Source organism: Malania oleifera, chromosome 2 (genome assembly GCF_029873635.1).
Source record: "Malania oleifera isolate guangnan ecotype guangnan chromosome 2, ASM2987363v1, whole genome shotgun sequence".
In the NCBI taxonomy this organism is placed as follows: Eukaryota; Viridiplantae; Streptophyta; class Magnoliopsida; order Santalales; family Ximeniaceae; genus Malania; species Malania oleifera.
The window spans coordinates 73,347,630-73,364,354 of record NC_080418.1 but is presented as its reverse complement, the minus strand read 5'-3'; positions in this window follow the sequence as shown (position 1 = coordinate 73,364,354).

Below are 16,725 nucleotides of genomic sequence, written 5' to 3'. Positions count from 1 at the left end.
CGCTTCAACCTCATATAAACCATATGTCAGGTAAGTGTTTCAATTAACTTGTGGGAGGTGGGAATTGCACACATATACACCAATAGCTATCTGGTGGAATTCTATATAAAACTTTCACCAAATCTTGTTACACCAAAAGATCCTTCAATTCAGAGGTCATACAACATGCTATAATACCAATTGTTTTGAAAATAGGGCCTCTCCTCACAATGGATAGCGGAATTGTTAGCTTTACTATAATCCCAAGAGGGGGGGGGGTGAATTGGTATTTTTAAATTTCTTCCCTAGGTCAATTAACCAGCAGCAATATTACACAACCCTAAGGTCAATCTAGTGTAGATATAAAATAAATCAATATATATGTTGAAATTAAATTGCACAAGTAAGCTAATTACACATGCAAGGTAAAGCAGGTAAAGAGAGATAACACCAGATATGTTATCAAGGCTTGGAAAAATGCCTACGTCCCCGCCTTGGCTCACAAGAACATGGATTACACAAAAGCTCACTTCATAGGTGGAGCAACACCAAATAAGAACTAGGTCAAATTAACACAGGGCTGACCTCAACCTTTTACAACCAATCCTTTTGGGCTAGATCAACGCCCCCTCAGGTCACACCTGGAATACAAAAGAATCACAATACGATTTGTGTATAAAATATTTGCTTCTCAATCAAGCAAATTTGCACCAGTATTAATCAATGCACACCAATAATGTAAGAACAATAAGCTCAGTGCTATATGTGCGCAATCAACACTCAATAGTACTGACTATATCCAATCAAGCACAATAGTGTATCAACAAGCTAATCTTTGAAACTATGTATAGATGTAAATCTCAAGCACAGTATAGGTTTTCAAAGATTTCTAACAAGAGTATTCTAAATATCTATAAAAAATATTTTCTCAATATTCAAGCACAAGAGATATTCAAAAAATAAGTTTGTGAAAAAGATTTTTACACACTCAAAAATACAAGCTCAATGAGTCTTGCAATAACAATGCAAAGACTCACTAGCTACAAGATTATTCCCACACACAGATGTATTAAATAAAATCAAGGGAAAAATCTTTGCTCAACTCTGAATATGAAAATCAAACAACAACAAATACAATGAGAGTTTCTAGAAGAATAGAACAATGTATAATCACTCAAAGAACTCTCACAAAGATTGATTTAGCTAAGGAATGATTGTATTAGAGAGCATAGGCTTTGTATAAAGAGAAGGAGTTTAGAAAATTTCAGAGAATTTTTTTGTTAATCAAGGTGCTAATCACTTTTTAATTTTTCAAATGAACCCATATATATAGAGAAGACCTAAATTATAACCATTGGGGATACATAGGAAATAATTAAATTTGTTTTAAAAGAGTTTAAGAAAATTAACCCTATTTAACCCCAATTAACTGAGGTAAAATTTAGGCCAACCCAAGAGTTTCAGTGGACCGAGCCATAGGTTTGGTCGCCCAAACACTCACATACAGAAAAGGTTACTTTTGAAGTTTGGGTGCCTGAATGAGAGTTTGGTTTGCTGACCAAGGCGATTTTCCAATCTGTCCGAGGTTCGGTCGCCTAGTCTTAAGTTCGGTTTACCAAACTCACATGTTTTGTTGCCCGAGTGTATTTTGAACGTAAACGTTCGGGCACCCAAGTTGTTGGAAAAGATTAGGGTACAAGTTTGATTGACCGTGGACACTTAGTTCATTCTGAATTCAGTCGCCCGAAGTCAGGTCAACAAACTAACTATTCAATAGTTCGGTCGACCGAGGTGTTTTGAACACCAAGGTTTGGTTGCCCGAAACCTCACTATTCTTATACCTTAAGTCTTATTTTAATTCAAAAGGCTCCCCTAATAGCATATATGATAATGGGGACTAAGTTAAGTGTAAATGCAAGGACCTAGGGTCTTTCTAAGGTCTTTGAGCGTATCAGTTCCTACATGCATGATACACATCAATTATTACAGACCATTCCTACTTTACTATTACAGACCTGAACTAAACTTAATATAAAATTACAACAAATGAATCTTTTGGGTCTTCTTTTTCTTCAAGATAACATATGTCATCATATGATCTTTCTAATATGAACCTGCACACAAACTTGATAGACATTAAATTCCGCAGTATTTGTCATAATCAAAATAGGGTATAACCTATAAGGTCAACATTCTCCCCCTTTTTGATGATGACTAATTCATCATGCAAAAGTGGGTATAGCCAAGAAAGGCTCCCCTTAACAATATGCATAATGAGAATTTTAAAGATTTAAACGTTCAGCATTTTTCAATTTTCAAAGTACCCTAATTTTGCCTCTTCTCCTCCTTTTGGCAACAGCAAAATGGGCCATAAATTTAAAGCATATAAACAAGGCATTGAGTATGAATCATTTGAATATAAGATATGGTTGGGAAGATTTTTAGAAATTTTGCCAGCATGCCGTTTGAAAATAGAGCATTTCCTAAAAATATCTGTATATAAATGACCTGATTGAGTACAACTTTACAATTTATCCACAACTAACAACTTAAATAGTCCAATATGATCAAAATGAAAAACATAAATATAACTATTAACATGTAGAGACCCAAACCTATGTAAGCTGGGTTCGTCGACGAAGGGTCACGTTCATCGACGAAGTCCTTCAGATCCTCATCAAAGAAATTCAGAGCCTCGTCGATGAACAAATACCGAGCGAATAAGAGAAATATCTGGAACTTGGACTAGGCAATGAAGGGATAGCCTCATCGACGAGCTGTGTGGTGGATTCTTTGACGAAGAAGCCGCCTCGTCGATGAGTTGGACTTGGTCAAAGGCCCTATAAATATCCATTTTGGTTTCTTAAGGGCTGAGGTTGCTCCCAAAAGCTCTCTCTCTCTCTCTCTCTCTCTCTCTCTCTCTCTCTCTCTCTCTCTCTCTCAAAGGATCTTCGCCATACGTCGTCTGTTTCCAAAAATGGAGGTAAGGATCTGATCTCAATTTTTGATTGGATATTTGAATAGTAGTCGAATTTATAGTAAGGTTATGTTCTATGGTTTTTAGGTTTTGAGGATCCCGGGTTGTCGGTTTGAACCGTTTTGTATGTAGTTTCATTTCGAGTTTAAGGTAATGGGAAATTGATTACAACAACATTTTTTGGAAAAACTAAACTGCTAAAAAGCTAGTTTATATTTATATGTGTGGTTTAACTTCTTACTTGCTAAATTCTACCAAGTAGAAATGCCGGTTTTACGATTTTACGGTTCTTGGTAAAAATGAGGATTTTGGCGTATGATCTCCAAATTTTATGAAAATTACATATTTGCATTTATATTGTAATAGGAGATGCTTGAATCCTTTGCTTTTCTTTTTAAGTGATGGTTACTGGATTTATATCATTTAGTGGATTTTTGGACTAAACTCGTGTGATATATATTGAAATGGAAATGTATGAATTTTCTATACTATTGATATAAAATATGGGAACGGAGTTCCGATTTGTTATACTGAAAATGTGGAAAACAGAGGCCAGTTATACACTGAGCTGTATATATGTGAAAAGGGTACACGGAGTGGATAGGCACCGGTTTGAACCCGATATGATTATCTAAATTTGTGAAAATACTGGAATTGCACAGGTTTCTATAAATTGTATATATGATAAATGGAACCACAGTTTGCTACCAGAGGAGTCGAAAGATACTCCAACAAAGGGGTTGAAAGATATTCCAATGTGAGAAGTTGAAAAAGCTTCTTTAATGAAGTTGAAAGATACTCCCAATGGCATTGAATTCCTCAATTGGAAAGGTACAGTGCAACCACACATGTGAACTAGTGTGGGTACATAGATAGTCAGCTAGCAGGTGTAATGAAACCACTGGTGAAATAATAGACCAGATGGGGGCAGTTGGACTATATTAGATAATCGACAAATGTCTGCACGAATAGGGTATTATTGGAGATATCAGTGCACAACCTGTGTCATGGGGTAAATAGGAAATACATGTATGACAAGCTGGTCGTTGTTCTAAAAATCATATGCATGATTTAAATACTTGATGTGCAGATATATGTTATATATTACAGTATTATAAATAAATGTTTTAAACGTATGAGTTGTATGAAAATATGCATATAGGCAGTCACACACTGTTGTAACACTTTCTTCCTTATTGAGAGGTGTCTCACTCTATTATACAACCTTTGTTTTTAGGTTTATCAGTACGTCGGTCTTAGTAGCTAAAGGGCCTGGGGAGACTATTTTTAGTTTAGCTTACGTAAGCATTTGAATCCTGTATTAAACTTAGATGTAGTTTTTTTCTAGAGTATTGTAATCACAGGATTTATTATATGTCTGGATTTATGTAATTGTGGATGTATTGGTAAGTTCTAGTATATAACTAATAGAAATCCCAGTAAATGTTTATGTTTTTCCGTGACATTTACATCGAAATTATGTATGATTTATACCTATATGTCCCTGGTTAGGGCGGGTTGTTTACATATCCTGAATAGGTACATGTAATTAGTATGAGTGAGTGACACTTAGGTCCGTATAAAGGGTCGGGTCGTTACAGTTGGTATTAGAGCCTTAGCCAGTCAGAAGTATGATTTGATTCATGCTGCCTAGTTAGGAGTATGTGCAAAACTTAAGAGTCTAGTTTTGATAGTCTAGAATATACCAAAGTATAGGACATGGATAAGACCTAGAGTTTTGCTTTGTATACTTGGAGACGTAAATCCATTGATAGAATTTTGACCAATCGAAAGGTTCAAGAAAATCACTACAATCTATTGATGGTTTTGTTTCCAAATGGAAGAGTGGAACTTGAGCTAGAATGAGGGTGTCAAATTTATGGAGCACGTCAATGTTAAGAATATGAACTTAGAGAATGGACCTTATATTGCGATAGTAGTAGTTGATGGGTAGGCTATTACTTTTCTAATGGATTCTCATAATTGCTTTTCAGGATGGAATCCATGGATATTACTGCCAACCTGGTAGGCAGTAGTAGTGAGGGTGCCAGCCCTGAGGTCGGTAATGATTCTACTAATGTGTTGCATGACTTCGCACAACAGCTTATGGCTGAAGTAGTGCAGATGAATAGGGGGAAAGATTGTCCTACGACTAAGTTGGGTTGCTCCATTGAGGAGATCACTAGGTTGAAGCCCTCGGCTTTTGTGAGTAGTACATATCCAGTTCATACTAAGAATTGGATCCAAGAGATTGAGAAGATCCTAGACGTGTTGAACTCCACTGAGAGTAAGAAAGTCACCTTTGCCACATTCAAGTTGGCAGGGGAGGTTGAGAGATGGTGGGTGTTTGTAAAGAAGATGGAAGAGCATCGACTGATACCAATAGCGTTGTCATAGGCCCGATTCAAAAAGCTTTTCCTTGAATGTTATTTTTCGGCAACAATTAGAAATGTGAAGATGGAGGAATTCATGAATCTGACGCAGCAATCGCTGACAGTGCAGCAGTACGCTACCAAACTCCAGGAGCTGTCCCGATTTGCTCCATTTATGATACTGGATGAAGCGAAGAAGGCCTGGAAGTTTCAGAGGGGTCTGAGGAGCGAGATCCATAAGCAAACAACAATCTTGCAGTTGCAGGACTTTGCTACGTTGGTTGATAAAGCCACGGTAGAAAAGGAGTGTTTGCTGGAGGACACAGAGGTCCAGGTCATGAAGAAGAGACCAGTGCCTCCTAATTCTTTGTCTGGGGTAGGACAGGGTAAGTGGAAGAAGAATAGTGGTGGTATGTCTCAGAATACCGCACATTTTCAACGTTGCCTTTTGTGTGGAAAGAGACACTCGGGGCAGTGTTGGTTGTCTACGGGGGCGTGTATGCTGTGTGGTAGGCAAAGGCACCAGATGAGAGACCGTCCGATGCAGGGCAATAGTGGAGCCTCACAGCAGCTATACAGGGGGAATGCTTTGACACAATGTGACAGTCAGTAGGGGGTACGACCCAAGCGAGGGTGTATTCTCTGACTCTTGGTGATGCTAAGAACGCTAGTGACGTAGTCACAAGTATCATTTACATGCTTTCTTATAAAGCTATTGTATTATTTGATTCCGGGGAAACTCATTCTTTTATTTCCCAAGGTTTTGTTAAATTGTGTGGATTAGAGGTGCAATTGTTAGATTATGAACTGATGGTCGCTACACCGTTTCGATCTGTGGTCCGATGTAGCAAGGTTGTTCATGATTTCCTGGTTGAAATTCGGGGAAGGGTGCTACCGATTAACCTTGTGGTGTACGACATGTATGGCTTTTATATCATCTTAGGGATGGACTAGTTATCTACAGTTATACCAGTATCGATTGCCATAGGAGGGAGGTGTTGTTTAGACCGCCAAGGAAGCAGGAATTTCAATTCCTTGGATCGTGTGTGCATTCTACACCACGAATCCTTTCTGCTATGCAAGTTAGAAGGCTACTCCTTAAAAGGGTGCCAAGAGTATCTGGCATTTGTGAAAGACACGCCAGTAGAGGAGCGGGAATTGGAGATGATTGCTGTAGTGCGCGAGTTCCTTGATGTATTTTCGGAGGACTTGCCAGGTTTACCTCCGGATCGTGAAGTGGAATTTTCTATTAAGTTAGCTCCAGGTATGGTGCCTATATCAAAAGCTCCATATCATATGGCTCCAACTAAGCTAAAAGAGTTGAAAGAATAGCTTCAGAAGCTGCTTGACAAGGGGTACATTCGACCTAGTGTTTCTCCTTGGGGAGCACTGGTGTTATTTGTAAAGAAGAAGGATGAGTCGATGAGGATGTGCATCGACTACCAAGAACTGAATAAGGTGACGATAAAGAATAAATATCCGCTACCTAGGATCGATGAATTGTTTGACCAACTTTAAGGCACGCAGGTCTTCTCTAAGATTGACCTACGGTTTGGGTATCACCAATTGAAGGTGAAAGCGGAAGACATCTCGAAAACTGCATTTCAAACCCGGTTTGACCGTTTTGAATTTATGGTTATGCCTTGTGGTTTGACTAATGCACCTATAGCATTTATGGATTTGATGAACAAGGTCTTCCACGAGTATCTGGACCAGTTCGTCGTGGTATTTATTGATGATATCCTAGGGTATTCTAGGAGTGCTGCAGAGCATGAAGTTCATATGAGGCTAGTTTCATAAGTGCTTAGGGATAAGAGGTTGCATGCTAAACTGAAGAAGTGTGAGTTCTGGCATGAAAATATTGCATTTCTGGGGCACATAGTGTCCAAAGAAGGTATATTTTATGGACCCGTGTAAGATTAAAGCAGTAGCGCACTGGGCGAGACTGAAGAATGTTCAGGGGGTCAGAAGTTTTCTGGGTCTTGCAGGTTACTACGGTCGGTTTGTTGAAGGGTTCTCTAGTTTAGCAGGACCTTTGAAAAAACTCACGCGGAAGAACGTGAGGTATGATTGGACGGATGAGTGCGAGCTGAGTTTCTAGGAGCTGAAACGGCGACTGGTCACGACTCCAGTTTTGACTCTTCCATCTAGTGATGGTGGCTTTGTATTTACAGTGATGCTTCGAAAAGGGGTTGTGGCTATGTTTTAATGTAGTAACGCAAGGTAGTTGCTTACGCTTCTCGTCAACTTAAAGAATATGAGAAGAACTACCCAACACATGATTTGGAATTAGCAGTGGTAGTGTTTGCTTTGAGAATTTGGAGGCACTATTTGTACGGTGAAAGGTGTGAGATTTTTATCGACCGTAAAAGTATTAAATACTTTTTCACCCAGAAGGAGCTGAACATGAGGCAGCATAGATGGCTTGAGTTGATTAAAGACTACGACTGTGTTTTTAGCTATCACCCAAGAAAGGCTAATGTGGTAGCCAATGCTCTAAGTCGGAAGTCTGTGGATGCGTCTGTTTCGGTAGTGGAGGTTCAGCCTCAGATCTGTATGGACCTTGAAAAGTTGAGTTTGGAGGTGATAGAAGGAAACCATTAGGATGTCCTTGCTAGCTTGGTGGTACAACTGAATTTACATGAGAGGATCCGAGTGGCGCAAAAGGAGGATCCTGAGTTGGTGAGATTATGGAAGGAGTTCAGAAGGGGTTGAATTCGGATTTCAGTATCTTTGGCGATGGGATATTGAGATTTTGCGGCAGGGTTTGTGTACAGAATGATGCCATGATTAAACGGGTCAGTCTAGAGAAGGCACATCGTTCACTCCATACTGTACATCCTGGTAGTACAAAAATGTACCGGGATTTGAGGGAATCTTTCTGGTGGTCCAATATGAAAAGAGAGATCGCCTGTTTTGTAGAGTAGTGCTTGACATGTCAGTAGATCAAAGTAGAACATTAGAAGCCGGCAGGACCACTACAGCCACTCGACGTCCCTGAGTGGAAGTGGGAACACGTCTCGATGAATTTTGTGACGGGTTTACCTACGGCAGTGCATGGGTAGAATGTCATATGGGTTATAGTGGATTGGCTGACGAAGACTGCACATTTCATTCCAATTAGAGTCAACTACTCTTTAAATAGGCTCGAAGAACTTTATGTGCAGGAGGTGATACACTCCATGGTGTCCCTATTTCTATTGTTTCAGATCGGGATCTGCATTTTGCATCTCATTTCTGGAAGAGTTTACAGGATGCCTTGGGTTCGCGACTGACGTTTAGTACGTCTTTTCACTCACAGATGGATGGATAGTCGGAGAGGACTATTCAAACATTAGAGGATATGTTGCAGTCTTATGTATTAGATTTCGGTGATAGTTGGATACGATATCTACCGGTTGTTGAATTTGCATATAACAATAGTTACCAGGCGAGCATAGAGATGGCACCTTATGAGGCTTTGTATGGTTGTCGGTGTCAATATTCATTGTACTGGGATCAGGTAGTTAAGCGACAGATACTGGGTCTAGAATTAATTCAGCAGACCTCTCCAAGGTCATATTGATTAGGGAAAAAATCAAAGTAGCTCAAAGTCGACAAAAGAGTTATGCTGATACTCGTCGATGAGAGTTGGAATTCGAGGTAGGAGATATGGTATTCCTGGGAATCGCTCTGATGAAAGGGGTGATGAGGTTTAGGTAGAAGGGGAAGCTAAGTCCTTAGTATATCGGGCCTTTTGAGATCCTTGAAAGGATAGGTTCGGTTGCTTATCAAGTGGTTTTACCTTCAACATTATCCAGAGTCCATGATGTATTTCACGTGTTTGTACTGAGGAAGTACGTACCATATCCATCCCACGTACTGAGTTACGAACCTCTAGAGATCAGTGATGCCCTATCATATGAGGAAGTACCGGTGCAGATATTGGATCAGAAGGTGCAGCACTTACGGACTAAAAAAATACCTCTCGTAAAGGTATTATGGCGTAACCATGTAGTGGAAGAAGCTTCATGGGAACTAGAATCTAAAATACGCCAGAAGTACCAGCAGTTATTTGATAGTACGTAGGTATATAGTAGTATAGATGGTATAGATTGAATGGTATGATCTTTGGGAGAGTCTTGCTTATAGATGTAATCTTCCGATGTATCTTTTGTGTAGCCATGGTATTCCTCTGCCATATGTGAGGGTATATAATGAAATTTGGACCAAAGTCACTTTGTAGGTGATGGTCAACTTTTTGGTAAAGCTGAATAATAAGAAAAGATTATGTTAATTATTCTTAATAAATTTTAAGGACGAAATTCTTATAAGGAGGGGAGATTGTAGAGACCCAAACCTGTATAAGATGGGTTTGTCGACAAAGGGTCACGAATGTTGACGAAGTCCTTCAGATCCACGTCGACGAAATTCAGAGCCTCGTCGATGAACAAATACCAAGCGGATCAGAGAAATATCTGGAACTTGGACTCGACGACGAAGGGATGGCCTCGTCGTTGAGCTCTGTGGTGGATTTGTCGATGAAGAAGCTGCCTCGTCGATGAGTTGGGCTTGGTCAAAGACCCTATAAATATCCATTTTGGTTGCTTAAGGGCTAAGGTTGCTCCCAAAAGCTCTCTCTCTTTCTCTAACCTGCGATTCTCTCTCTCTCTCTCTAAGGATCTTCGCCGTTCGTCGTCCGTTTCCAAAAACAGAGGGTACTACGTAGATTAGAAGAGGAAACTCTACAATTTTAGCGAATCAGATCGTCGTTTTGAAGATTTTTGGGTTTTCCCAAAAATTGAGGTAAGGATCTAATCTCAATTTTTGATTGGATATTTGAATAGTAGTCGAAGTTATAGTAAGGTTATGTTATGTGGTTTTTAGGTTTCGAGAATCCCAAGTTGTCGGTTTTGACCGTTTTGTATGTAGTTTCATTTCGAGTTTAAGGTAAGGGGAAATTGATTACGACAACACTTTTTGGAAAAACTAAACCGCTAAAAGGCTATTTTATATTTATATGTATGATTTAACCTGCTTACTTGCTAAATTCTATCAAGTAGAAATGCCGGTTTTACGATTTTACAATTTTTGGTAAAAACGAGGATTTTGGCGTATGATCTCCAAATTTTATGAAAGTTACATATTTGCATTTATATTGTAATAGGAGATGCTTGAATCCTTTACTTTTCTTTTTAAGTGATGGTTACTGGATTTATATCATTTAGTAGATTTTTGGACTAAACTCGTGTGATATATGTTGAAATGGAAATGTATGAATTTTCTATACTATTGATATAGAATATGGGAACGGAGTTCCAATTTGTTATATTGAAAATGTGGAAAATAGAGGTCGGTTATACACCGAGCTGTATATATGTAAAAAGGGTAAACCGAGTGGATAGGCGCCGGTTTGAACCTGATACGATTATCTGAATTTGTGAAAATATTGGAACTGCACAGGTTTCTATATTTTTCTATAAATTGTATATATGATAAATGGAACCACAACTTGGTACCAAAGGAGTCGAAAGATACTACAGTAATAGGGGTTGAAAGATACTCCAATGTGAGAAGTTGAAAAAGCTTCATTAATGGAGTTGAAAGATACTCCCAATGCCAGCGAATTCCGCAGCTGGAAGGGTACAGTGCAACCACACATGTAAACCAGTGTGGGTACATAGATAGTTGGCTAGCAGGTGTAATGAAACCACTGTGAATAATAGACCAAATAGGGGCGGTTGGAGTATATTAGATACTCGACAAATGTCTGCACAAACAGGGCATTGTTGGAGATATCAGTGCACAACCCGTGCCACGAGGTAAATAGGCAATACATGTATGACAAGCTGGTCGTTGTTGTAATAATCATATGCATGATTTAAATACTTGATGTGCAGATATATGTTATATATTACTGTATTATAAATAAATGTTTCAAACGTATGAGTTGTATGAAAATGTGCATATAGGCAGTCACACACTGTTATAACACTTTCTTCCTTACTGAGAGGTGTCTCACCCTATTATACAACCTTTGTTTTCAGGTCCATCAGTACATCGGTCTTAGTAGCTAAAGGGCCTTGGAAGACTATTTTTGGTTTAACTTACGTAAGCATTTGAATCTTGTATTAAACTTAGATGAAGTTCTTTCTGGAGGATTGTAATAAAAGATTTATTATATGTCTGGATTTATGTAATTGTCGATGTATTAGTAAGCTCTAGTATAAGACTAATAGAAATCACAGTGGATGTTTATGTTTTTCTGTGACATTTACATAGAAATTATGTATGATTTATACCTGTATGTCCCTGGTTAGGGGGGGTTGTTTACGTATCTTGAACATGTAGATGTTTTTAGTATGAGTGACACCTGGGTTCATATAAAGGGCCGGGTCGTTACATAACATGCAAGAGATATGATGGCCATACATTGCAAACCACAAACATATTCATAAAGCAGTGACAGATTTAAAGTTTTCAGAGCCATGTATTTTCTATGATAAAAAGCTCCCCCTAAGTTTGTGCATTCTATCAAATTTCTATGTGGCCTTCCTACTATGCATTAGACCTAGCTCTCGTCTAATATGTATGAACCTATCTTCCTGAAGAGGTTTGGTGAAAATATCAACCAACTGCTCATTAGTACATATAAACTCAAGTGCCACATCTCCTTTCTACACATGATCACGATTGAAATGATGTCTAATCTCAATATGTTTGGTTCATGAATGTGAGATTGGATTCCTAGATATATTAATTGTACTAGTATTATAACATTTAAGCGGAACCGTATCATAGTGCAATCTGTTAGCTTTACCGTGATCCCAAAAGGGGGGGGGGTGAATTGGTATTTTTAAAATTTAAGCCCTAGGCTAATCTCCTAACACCAGTATTGTGAGAACCCGAATAATAATGGGATTCAAATAATAAAGAGGAAGGGAAATGGAACAGAAGGAGGAAGTCGACTTCGTCGACGAACGCTTTGCGTTCGTCAACATCATTGCACTTTGGAAGGAATAACCGAGGGAAATTATCAGTGCCTCGTCGATGAACACAACGGATTCATCGACGAGAAGATACCGAGAGAGGGTTTTGGGGAAGTCTGAAATTCGTTAACGAAAGTGCAGGTTCGTCGACGAAATTCCTATAGGACTCGTCGACGAGGTGACGTGTCTCGTCAACAAATCCAGTCCTATAAATATCAAAAACCTAGATATAAACTTCAAAATTAAGAAATCTCTCACTCTCTCTCTCTCTCCCTTCAGCTCCCTCCTCTTATCCCTTCGATTTCGAGCTGGATTTTCGCCGGTTTGAGGATCTAAAGCCACCACGACGCTCCTAAGGAAGTTGTCTCCAAATCTGTCGGGGCGGATCATCGGTGGAACTCTGAGTTGAGGTAAGGCTTTTTATGCCGAATTTGGTCCTACTATAGTTATAGGAAATGATATTCGCATGAAAATACTGAAGTTTAGTACTGGAAGTTTTCATTTTCAGGGTATTGATTAGGAAATCCAATGGGTGTGAGTTCATAATTTATAGGAGCTTTTCTCAGTAGCCAGGTAAGGGAATAAACTAAAGCAGTTATTTTCTATGCAAATTATTATTATGTATGAGTAAATTTATTTTCAGGAAAGCATGTATTATATTTGTATATTACAAAGGAAATGCACGTTCCAGTAAAATACTGCTATTATGTTGAAATATATATATATGTATGAGATGCCAAAAATTATGATTTTTAGAATACAATGTACGATTTTGTACAGCAAATGTGTAGCAAGAATATTACTTTACGTGAAATGTATTATGATATGACTTAATTACGAATGAAGCATGTTTTCAGGAATATGAAATGTTACGATACAAAATGATGTTGAAAATACATGATAATTGATTTATTTTCAGAATGATATTTATGAAATGATTTCGGAGTGAGGCCGTATATATATATGAAATGATTTCGGCATGAGGCCGTATTTATGAAATGTTCGATGCGAGGCCGTACATATGGGATGATTTCGGCGTAAGGCCGTATATATATATATATATAATGATTTCGGCGCGAGGATATATTTATGAAATGTTCGGCGCGAGACCGTATATATGGAATGATTTCAGCGCGAGGCCGTATTTATGAAATGTTCAGTGCGAGGCCGTATTTATGAAATAATTTTTGGCGCGAGGCTGTATTTATGAAATGATGAAAAATGTTATAATCTCATGTACTATATGTTATCAGAACCTAGCTGTTAGTTTAGTTCAGTTCAGGAGCACGGTATCGTAGCTTATAAATTAGATATCTATGATCAGATTGGTGCTAACCACCCCACGAGGGGGTGGGAGATGGATAGTCGATGTGGCTTTCAGTGTAAAGCGTGGACGTCCACCTGACAGTTCGGACTAGGGTGTGGCGGGGCCCATCATACTTACAGACATTTTTGACTCGGAAGTGGTCGGCCAGCCATTGTCGGGTCCCGCCTTCGGGCTGCATAACCTGTCGTGGGGGGTAATACATGACATTAGCTAACTATTCATCTTGGGTGTGTTTTCAGTATTATTAGCTATAACAGACATTTCATGTTCAGTATGAATTATTAGAAAATATGAAAGTATATGATTATTCCACCATGTTATGATGTATGTTTTTAGATATATGAAATGTACTGAGTATGTATAACTGCAATAAATATTCATATTTTCACACAGCAGTATTTAGTTTATTTTCCCTTACTGAGAAGTCTCTCACCCTCGAATTTAATAAATTTTTCAAGAGACCCTGAGAGACCAGTAAGGCGTGGCTACCGTTGAGTTTATTGAGTTACCCCATTAGAAGGGTAAGTCTTATACTAGGATCAGGAGATTTTTGTTGTATGATCCTAGGGTTTTTTTGACACTTTTGGAGATTGTATATAAACACAGTATTATTGAATTACAATAGACTCTGGTATTATGTATTATATGACTTTGAGAATGTGATTTATATTTACTGCTGTTTAGGTTTCCGCTGTGATTGACAGGTGTCCCCATTACTCGCAGGTTCGGGTTGACTATTCTATTTAGTATGTTTCATTTTATATTAAGATTTTTGAGGTCGTTACAAGTATATTCACAACCCTATGGACAATCTAGTGCAAGCAATGTAAACGTATGCCAGAAAGTAAATAAATCAATTTAATCAATCACACATGCACTAGAAAGCAGTAAAGTAAAAGTGACACGCAGGAATGTTATTGAGGTTCGGCCAATTGCCTACATCCCCTCCTTGGCTAACAAGCATAAGGATTACCACTATAACTTGCTCACTTAAACGGGTGGAGCGGCACCTATACAAACTAGGTCAATTAGCACAGGGCTAACCTCAACCTTTACAACAATCCTTACTGGGCTGGATTACCGCCCCCTCAGGCCATTCCTGGAAACACTTAGATTTTACAATCAAATTGTACAAATAAAAGTGCTTTCAAGTAAAGCAGATATGTACCCAAATGTGTTCAATCACATACACCACAAATGATTTAATACGTAAGCTCAGCGTGGTCCAATAGTTCAACGCTCAAATGTATTTTCTATTAGTGTAATGAGTGCATGAGAGAATCAACAAACAATCTTTGTCTCTCAAGATTTTCAATCAACAGATTCACACAAAGATGTCAAGAAATTTTCAAATGTATTAAACAGCAGGATATCTCAATCACGAATATAGGGTATATGCTTGGTTTGCAAAAGATATCTTTGTATTCAAAAATTAATATGTGAGTGATTAAATATTGCAGAAAGATTAACGTCACAAACACAAATATCTTCTCACACGTATATCAAATATAAATCACACATGATATTTGAGTAAGTTTTGAAAAAGTTTTGCAACCCCAAATAAATACAAACTTCCTAAGTTATTGCAATGAAAATGCAACACTCAGAAGTTCAGTACAAGTCTTCTTAGGATAGGCTTATGAGCAAAGCCATCAATCAAACACAAATGGGAGAGCAAACCTCTTTGCACAAACACTCAATACACTTACGGAGGATATGGAAAGTTGTAGAAGGCAAGATTGAGTGGTTTTTGAGAGAGTATGAGCAGTAGGAAGTTTTTGGCTTGAGAGAAAATTTTTTACTTTGTTTTGCTAATCATCTTACTAATTTCCCAAATGAAAGAGTATTTATAGACACCCCATGAATTATAATCGTTGGGGACAAGATTGGGATTATTAGAAAAGATTAATGGTGTTTTAATCATTTTAACCTTGTTAAAAAAATGTTTAACCACAATAAAAAAATAGGGCAACCTGAGAGCACCGGTCGACTAGAAAACTTTTGGTCGACCGAAGTTCATATGACTCGGTCAATCGGGAGAGGCGATTTTCCCAACTAGCGTAGTTTGGTCGACCAGGGATATTTGAACTGGATGATTCAATCGACCAGACAGTTGGGACATCTCCCGAGGGCCCTCGCTCAACCAGAGCGTTGGAGTACATTTTAGGCTCGGTCAACCAGGTAGTCAAAAGGTTGTCTCCGAGGAGGTTCAGTCGACCGTGTGTATTTGAACTAAATTAATTCGGTCGACCGGGCTGTGGTCAACTAGTTGACCCAGACCTGGTTCGATCGACTGGGGGCATAATGAACTGCGTGTGCCGATCATCCGAAAGTGCACAAAGTGTGCATTTCGGTCCTGTTTTAATTCACAAACATGGTATTCAAGTGCCTAACATGTATGAGTGCAAAGGTAAGTGTCATAGGGTCTTTTCTAGGTCCAATTTTAGTTGTTATTGAATTCTAAGCTTACCTATTAGACCATGCACATGAGGTGTGTGATTATTCCAAGTAAACACCCTAATTTACTATTGCAGACCAATTTTGCAAATGAAATATATATTACAATACAAATGGAATTTGGTCTTCAATCTTCACTTGCTTTATGTGCAACTTGATCTTGACAATTTTAGGTTCTTGCACAAAGTCTCAAACACCCATTAGATACAATGAGTATTTGTCATAATCAAAACCAGGTGTGACCTATAAGGTCAACACAATCAAAAATCCATAAGTTGTTGTTTCATATAAAGCGTTTGAGCACAACAACTTCTAGTTGCAATATATTCAGCTTCGGCTATGGATAAGGCAACGGAGTTCTGTTTCTTGGAGAACCAAGAAACTAGAGATTATCCTAAATAATGACAAGTGCTGCTAGTACTCTTTCTATCTACCTTACTACTGAAAAAGTCAGTATCGGTGTAGCTAACAATCTCAAATGTCGTATGCTTAGGGTACCATAAACCTAATTCTATAGTCCCAACTAGGTACCTAAGAATTCTTTTGACTGCTAACAGATGAGACTCCTTAGGAGCAGCCTGAAATCTTGCACACATATACACACTAAACATGATATCAGGTCTACTAACTGTAAGGTAACAATAT